A 9245-nucleotide genomic window follows, 5' to 3' on the forward strand; every position below is an offset into this window, starting at 1 on the left:
TGAGAAAAAACTGAAAGCTTAATAAATCTGGAGGTCCAGTTGTTGTTATACAAATGTGCAAACTTGTTTTAATGACATTAGGAAGAAAAAATGGGATGTTTAAAAAATAACATGGCAAATTTAATTTTGTATTAGATGACAAAGTGATTTTGGTTTGTGCTGATGTCTTCGGAAAAAGGTTTTGGTCACTAATAAGTTGAGATTTAACAGGATAAACTGAGGCTGGGTAATATAATGTACACAGTAGCTATAATGACTATAAATGGGCATCTGTACACCTGTAGATATTTTATCCAACATCAATCACAATTTGTGATTAATGTGAGTTTTAAACATTAAAATTTCTTCATATTTCTGACTAATTTACAAAATAGGAAAAAGAATTTGAGTGTTTTTTCAAAATAAGATGTTTCTAATGGACTTCAAACTTCTGAGCTGTAGTGTAGATTGCAATGATAGTTATCTATTATAGAAGATGATGTAGACGTATGAGGACAGGGAGACACTGTTAAAACGTTATGAGCTGTCTTGCTGCAGAGAAAGTGGAGTCTGTCATCCTTGAAATGCTCCCTAGATAGGCAGCTGGCAGGATTGAATGACGCTCTGCCTCTGTGGTCAAGTACAGACATAGGCCTTAAGCAACCATGAGCCACTGATGAGCGTGAAAGATTAGGAAGCATGCATAAAGTTAGACACCTATGAGCCAGTAATAGGAGAAAATGAGCACGCAATAAAGTGGACTTGTTAGGCAGATTTTGCCATCAGACTTAAAACACTTCAACTCAATTTTTGATGACAGACACAACTAAAACAATCCTGATCAGATACAGACACATGTACACAATACACACTACTGCTCAAAAGTTTGTGGTCAGATTGAAACATTCCTGATTTAATAATAAATTTACATTTGCTTTAACGTAATATTACATGAAGTTTGCCAGTAATGTTTTCACAGATGTGTTTTTAATGAATCAAACATGTTTAATCACTCATGATGTGTTAGGAAATGTCTTCACAGTTATACATGGGCCCACTTTTAGTATCAATCACTCCTGTATGGACAGATCACATGGTTATAAACCAGGTGCAAATTTGATTTCAAATTCAAATTTTATTTGTCACACACACACAACCATACACAGTATGACATGGGGGTGAAATGCTTGTAGCTGTACAATGCCCGACCATTAAATGACAGAAAAAAAGTTTTACAGTATTTACAATTTACAGGTTACTACAAAATTTACAAATTAACTTAGAAATTTACAGTAAAAAATGTGCAAATAGCAGAAAGAGATTATAAAGATTATAAATTATAGGAAATGTGTGGTGGTGCGTGTGGTGATGTGATGTGTGTGAGAGTCCAGTCCTACACCTGGTTCAGGGCCCGAATAGCCTGGGGGAAGAAGCTCCTCCTCTTTCTCCCTGTTTTGGCCTTAAGGGAGCGGAAGCGCTTCCCAGACCTCAACAGTGAGAAGAGTCCATTGTTGGGATGGGAGAGGTCCATCATAACCTTCCTAGCTTTGGACTTGCACCGCTTGGTGTAGATGGACAGCAGGTCAGGGAGCTCTGATTGAATGATTCATTCGGCCGAGCGCACCACTCTTTGCAGATCTTGTCTGTCCTGCTTGGTGCTGTTCCCAAACCAGGTGCAGATCTTTGCTGTCAGGACGCTCTCGATGGTGCAGGAGTAAAAGTTCTTGAGCACCTTCAGTGGCAGATGGAAGTCTCTAAGTCTTCTGAGGAAGAAGAGACGCTGACGGGCTTTCTTAACCAGGGTGTTGATGTGACAGGACCATATCAGGTCCTGAGTGATGTGGACACCCAGGTATCGGAAACTGACCACTCTCTCCACTGGCGTGCCACTGATGATGAGGGGTTTGTAATTCCTCGCCTGCTTTGTAGTGAAGTCCACGATCAGCTCCTTAGGAGGAGGTTATTCTCCTGGCACCAGGGAGAGGTTGAAGATATCCGTGAACACCAATTATTGAGGCGATTATAAAGCAAAAACGGGATGATCCATTACAAACCTCGCAAATTTACGGTTGTTAATCTGCACAATGATTTTGGTTTGTGCTGATGTCTTTGGAAAAGGTTTTGGTCACTAATAAGTTGAGATTTAACAGGATAAACTGAGGCTGGGTAATATAATGTACACAGTAGCTATAATGGCTATAAATGGGCATCTGTACACCTGTAGATATTTTATCCAACATCAATCACAATTTGTGATCAATGTGAGTTTTAAACATTGAAATTTCTTTATATTTCTGACTAATTTACAAAAATTAAAAAAGAATTTGAGTATTTTTTTCAAAATAAGATCTTTCTAATGGACCTCAAACTTCTGAGCTGTAGTGTAGATTGCAATGATAGTTATCTATTATAGAAGATGATGTAGAAGTATGAGGACAGGGAGACACTGTTAAAACGTTATGAGCTGTCTTGCTGCAGAGAAAGTGGAGTCTGTCATCCTTGAAATGCTCCCTAGATAGGCAGCTGGCAGGATTGAATGATGCTCTGCCTCTGTGGTCAAGTACAGACATAGGCCTTAAGCAACCATGAGCCACTGATGAGCGTGACAGATTAGGAAGCATGCATAAAGTTAGACACCTATGAGCCAGTAATAGGAGAAAATGAGCACGCAATAAAGTGGACTTGTTAGGCAGAGTTTGCCATCAGACTTAAAACACTTCAACTCAATTTTTGATGACAGACACAACTAAAACAATGCTGATCAGATACAGACACATGTACACAATACACACTACTGCTCAAAAGTTTGTGGTCAGATTGAAACATTCTTGTTTTAATAATAAATTTACATTTGCTTTAACGTAATATTGCATGAAGTTTGCCAGTAATGTTTTCACAGATGTGTTTTTAATGAATCAAACATGTTTAATCACTCATGATGTGTTAGGAAATGTCTTCACAGTTATACATGGGCCCATTTTAATATCAATCACTCCTGTATGGACAGATCACATGGTTATAAACCAGGTGCAAATTTGATTTAAGGCGATAATAAAGCAAAAATGGGATGATCCATTATAAACCTCGCAAATTTACTGTTGTTAATCTGCACAATGATTTTGTTTTGTGCTGATGTCTTTGGAAAAAGGTTTTGGTCACTAATAAGTTGAGATTCATTATGATAAACTGAGGCTGGGTAATATAATGTACACAGTAGCTATAATGACTATAAATGGGCATCTGTACACCTGTAGATATTTTATCCAACATCAATCACAATTTGTGATCAATGTGAGTTTTAAACATTGAAATTTCTTTATATTTCTGACTAATTTACAAAATATGAAAAAGAATTTGAGTATTTTTTCAAAAAAAGATGTTTCTAATTGACTTCAAACTTCTGAGCTGTAGTGTAGATTGCAATGATAGTTATCTATTATAGAAGATGATGTAGAAGTATGAGGACAGGGAGACACTGTTAAAACGTTATGAGCTGTCTTGCTGCAGAGAAAGTGGAGTCTGTCATCCTTGAAATGCTCCCTAGATAGGCAGCTGGCAGGATTGAATGATGCTCTGCCTCTGTGGTCAAGTACAGACATAGGCCTTAAGCAACCATGAGCCACTGATGAGCGTGACAGATTAGGAAGCATGCACAAAATCAGACACCTATGAGCCAGTAATAGGAGAAAATGAGCACGCAATAAAGTGGACTTGTTAGGCAGAGTTTGCCATCAGACTTAAAACACTTCAACTCAATTTTTGATGACAGACACAACTAAAACAATCCTGATCAGATACAGACACACGTACACAATACACACTACTGCTCAAAAGTTTGTGGTCAGATTGAAACATTCCTGATTTAATAATAAATTTACATTTGCTTTAACGTAATATTACATGAAGTTTGCCAGTAATGTTTTTACAGATGTGTTTTTAATGAATCAAACATGTCATTCACCCACTGTTAAAAAAAAACCTAAGCTTGATGCTTCTCTTCTTAATAGCTACAGACCGATTTCAAAATTACCGTTCATTTCTAAGATTTTAGAAAACGTTGTGGTTAAGCAGCTTATAGCTTTTCTAGATGAATACAGCATTCTGGATAAATTCCAATCTGGCTTTCGTAGAGCTCACTCTACTGAAACTACACTTCTTAGAGTCTCCAACGACATTTTGATGAGATGTGATGCAGGAGAATGCTTCGTTCTGTTGATGTTGGACCTGACCTTTGATACTGTGGACCATCATATTCTGCTAGATAGGCTGAGACACTGGGTGGGTATATCAGGGGCTGCTTTGGACTGGTTTGAATCCTATTTGCATGAACGATCCTTTTCTGTGGCTACCTCTAAGTACAGTTCCTCTTCTACTTTTCTTGCCTATGGTGTGCCACAAACTTCAGTTTTGGGGCCTTTATTGTTCTTACTGTATTTACTTCCTCTTCGACACTTATTGAGCACTTTTAAGGATATTTCGTATCACTGCTATGCAGATGATATTCAGTTATATATCTCCTTTAAGCCCCATGATGTTTCCAAGCTACAGATTTTGCATAAGTGCATAGACTCCATTAGATGTTGGATGGCTGGAAACTTTCTTCAACTAAATCAGGAGAAGACTGAAGTCCTTGTTTGTGCTCCTAAAAATTTTGTACCTAGTGTTATGGAAAACTTGGGTCCACTTGCTACATTTGCAAAACCGTCTATCAGGAGCCTTGGTGTTAGTATTGAGTCAGCTCTGACTATGGATGCCCATGTAAAATCTTTGGTTCGCTCCTGTTTTTATCACTTGAGAAACATTGCTAAGCTGAGTCCCATTGTATCGCGCTCCGAATCAGAAATTGTCATTCATGCATTTGTTTCATCTCGTCTGGACTATTGTAATTCTTTGTTTACTTGTTTATGTAAAGCCTCTTTGGAGCGTCTGCAAGTTGCTCAGAACGCTGCTGCAAAGCTTCTGACCAAGTCCTCCAAGTTTTCCCAACTCACACCCCTGCTGATTCAGCTGCACTGGCTCCCCGTTAAATCCAGAATCCAGTTTAAGGTTTTGACCTTGACTTTCAGGGCTCTGCATGGACAAGCACCAACATATATAAGTGAACTTTTACATCCATACATTCCCAGCAGGTCCCTGAGGTCATGTGACCAGGGCTTGCTTGCTGTCCAACACACGAGGCTGAAAACAAAAGGCGACAAAGCTTTTGGAACTGTGGTCCCCAGATTGTGAAACTCTCTCCCGTTGAGCCTGAGATCTGTGGACTCAGTGTTCGCTTTTAAAAAACAGCTAAAAACTCATCTTTTTAAACTTGCTTTTGGTTGATTTTTATTTTTAGGTTTTAGCTTCTGTGAAGCACTTTGTGATTTTATCTTGAAAGGTGCTATATAAATAAAGTTTTACTTACTTACTTTACTTACTTACTTAATCACTCGTGATGTGTTAGGAAATGTCTTCACAGTTATACATGGGCCCATTTTTAGTATCAATCACTCCTGTATGGACAGATCACATGGTTATAAACCAGGTGCAAATTTGATTTAAGGCTATTATAAAGCAAAAATGGGATGATCCATTACAAACCTCGAAAATTTACTGTTGTTAATCTGCACAATGATTTTGGTTTGTGCTGATGTCTTTGGAAAAAGGTTTTGGTCACTAATAAGTTGAGATTTAACAGGATAAACTGAGGCTGGGTAATATAATGTACACAGTAGCTATAATGACTATAAATGGGCATCTGTACACCTGTAGATATTTTATCCAACATCAATCACAATTTGTGATCAATGTGAGTTTTAAACATTGAAATTTCTTTATATTTCTGACTAATTTACAAAATATGAAAAAGAATTTGAGTATTTTTTTCAAAATAAGATGTTTCTAATTGACTTCAAACTTCTGAGCTGTAGTGTAGATTGCAATGATAGTTATCTATTATAGAAGATGATGTAGACGTATGAGGACAGGGAGACACTGTTAAAACGTTATGAGCTGTCTTGCTGCAGAGAAAGTGGAGTCTGTCATCCTTGAAATGCTCCCTAGATAGGCAGCTGGCAGGATTGAATGATGCTCTGCCTCTGTGGTCAAGTACAGACATAGGCCTTAAGCAACCATGAGCCACTGATGAGCGTGACAGATTAGGAAGCATGCATAAAATCAGACACGTATGAGCCAGTAATAGGAGAAAATGAGCACGCAATAAAGTGGACTTGTTAGGCAGATTTTGCCATCAGACTTAAAACACTTCAGCTCAATTTTTGATGACAGACACAACTAAAACAATCCTGATCAGATACAGACACATGTACACAATACACACTACTGCTCAAAAGTTTGTGGTCAGATTGAAACATTCTTGTTTTAATAATAAATTTACATTTGCTTTAACGTAATATTACATGAAGTTTGCCAGTAATGTTTTCACAGATGTGTTTTTAATGAATCAAACATGTTTAATCACTCATGATGTGTTAGGAAATGTCTTCACAGTTATACATGGGCCCACTTTTAGTATCAATCACTCCTCTATGGACAGATCACATGGTTATAAACCAGGTGCAAATTTGAATTCAAATTCAAATTTTATTTGTCACACACACACAACCATACACAGTATGACATGGGGGTGAAATGCTTGTAGCTGTACAATGCCCGACCATTAAATGACAGAAAAAAAGTTTTACAGTATTTACAATTTACAGGTTACTACAAAATTTACAAATTAACTTAGAAATTTACAGTAAAAAATGTGCAAATAGAAGAAAGAGATTATAAAGATTATAAATTATAGGAAATGTGTGGTGGTGCGTGTGGTGATGTGATGTGTGTGAGAGTCCAGTCCTACACCTGGTTCAGGGCCCGAATAGCCTGGGGGAAGAAGCTCCTCCTCTTTCTCCCTGTTTTGGCCTTAAGGGAGCGGAAGCGCTTCCCAGACCTCAACAGTGAGAAGAGTCCATTGTTGGGATGGGAGAGGTCCATCATAACCTTCCTAGCTTTGGACTTGCACCGCTTGGTGTAGATGGACAGCAGGTCAGGGAGCTCTGATTGAATGATTCATTCGGCCGAGCGCACCACTCTTTGCAGATCTTGTCTGTCCTGCTTGGTGCTGTTCCCAAACCAGGTGCAGATCTTTGCTGTCAGGACGCTCTCGATGGTGCAGGAGTAAAAGTTCTTGAGCACCTTCAGTGGCAGATGGAAGTCTCTAAGTCTTCTGAGGAAGAAGAGACGCTGACGGGCTTTCTTAACCAGGGTGTTGATGTGACAGGACCATATCAGGTCCCGAGTGATGTGGACACCCAGGTATCGGAAACTGACCACTCTCTCCACTGGCGTGCCACTGATGATGAGGGGTTTGTAATTCCACAGCAAATCCAGCATGTCCAAATTAACACTGTCAGATTTGATTTCAACACTTTTAAAGTGTCTATATGGGTCCACACCAGAGAGTGTTAATTTAACTCTTTTTGGAGAGTTGGTATGTTAACTCTGATTTAGTGTTAAACACCAAATCTCTCTGGAGTTGATAATTTAACACTTGGTGTTAAGAGTTTATATATTAACTCTCAAAGAGTATTTTAGTTTAACTACGTAAGAGTTATCTTCTAATTAATTCTAAAAAGCGGGAATTTTACTGTTCTGAACTTCTAGAAATTTCTTTTGGAAATAAACATTTACTAAAAAGACGCAATGGTTTTTGAAAAACATTTATTCTGAACTGTGCACCACAATTTCAAAACATTTTCTGAAAGATGTAACAGTGTACATGTTCTCACTTTCATTAGAATTTCGTTTATCAAAAGGTCTGACATAGGTGAGCTGGTAAATGCAAATAACAGCATTCTCATCACTTATTTCAATAAATACAAAATACAATATGCATGTCCTTCATTCATCACTTTGTGGAACTTCAACGCACTTCTGCTCTCCCCCATATTCCATCTTCACAAGCATATCCTATGTGGAGATTGAATAAAAATTAGTTGACACTAATTAATGGCACAAATCAATTGCAGCACAGTAAAAAAAAAAAAAGGAATCCTTTTTGAGCCATTACTATTTTTTTTACTACTACTAGTATTTTCCCAAAAGACAAGGACACAGGGAACAGGTAATACTGAACTAAATGTAAAACCTCAGCCTTTTTCATTTTTACCTAAACCGTGTGCACAAAACTCTGGAGGAATCTAAGTGCTAACGTAGAACTCAGTCGGGACTCGGGACGTCTGCTACTGCTGTTTGCTCGTTTTTTTATGGGAGATCGTTTTCAGGCTTCAAGTAGCACCATTATATCAACATTTCACATTCTAGACATTGTTTTAAGTGTATTTGACCAAGAAATTTGACTGAAAATTCACATGCAAGCTTTTTTTCAAGGCTGTGGTATTTGCCCGCAAACAATACCTTTCAGCTAGCTAAAACAGAATATTATGCTATCACCGAGCAACATGGCTAATGCCTTTCACACAGCTTTGTCTCAACTCCAAAGAGCCACAGAAGTAAAAGCTAATAACAATAATTGAAACAATCTTTGAAAACATGACTTACCAAGCATGGCAAACAACTCAAATATGTAGAGCAAAATGTTTTGAAACGGCTTCACTTCAGCTTCGATTGGAGCCGTGCTGGGGGCGGAGTCTGTGAATTTACTCTATTGGTGTCATAGCCCCTGTAGGAGTTCAGAGTTAAGAGGTCAAGAGTTAATGTTTCCATTGTAACACCTCCAGATTTGAAATAGAAACACTCATTTTTAACACTCGATTTTAACTACTATCATTTTACACCTCAGAGTTACATTAAAAGAATGTGACTCTACTTAGAGTAAAATTAACTCTAAGACTACTAACACCAAAACATTTAACACTTTTGAATTTGCTGCTTTGTAGTGAAGTCCACGATCAGCTCCTTAGGAGGAGGTTATTCTCCTGGCACCAGGGAGAGGTTGAAGATATCCGTGAACACCAATTATTGAGGCGATTATAAAGCAAAAATGGGATGATCCATTACAAAGCTTGCAAATTTACTGTTGTTAATCTGCACAATGATTTTGGTTTGTGCTGATGTCTTTGGAAAAGGTTTTGGTCACTAATAAGTTGAGATTTAACAGGATAAACTGAGGCTGGGTAATATAATGTACACAGTAGCTATAATGGCTATAAATGGGCATCTGTACACCTGTAGATATTTTATCCAACATCAATCACAATTTGTGATCAATGTGAGTTTTAAACATTGAAATTTCTTTATATTTCTGACTAATTTACAAAAAT

At 37.8% G+C, this 9245-nt stretch overlaps 1 long non-coding RNA gene across 1 annotated transcript; it reads right to left on the reverse strand.

The window, feature by feature from the left end:
* Positions 1-7666: 7666 nt before the first annotated feature.
* LOC148098757 (uncharacterized) lies at positions 7667-8750 on the reverse strand. Its single transcript, XR_015720028.1, has 2 exons — positions 8524-8750; positions 7667-7932 (listed from the first exon to the last, which is right to left on the reverse strand). It is a non-coding gene; the product is annotated as an uncharacterized LOC148098757 (long non-coding RNA).
* Between the last annotated feature and the right edge of the window lie 495 nt (positions 8751-9245).

The sequence above is a fragment of the Neolamprologus brichardi genome, chromosome 14 (genome assembly GCF_056152115.1).
Source record: "Neolamprologus brichardi isolate AB-2024 chromosome 14, ASM5615211v1, whole genome shotgun sequence".
Lineage (NCBI taxonomy): Eukaryota > Metazoa > Chordata > Actinopteri > Cichliformes > Cichlidae > Neolamprologus > Neolamprologus brichardi.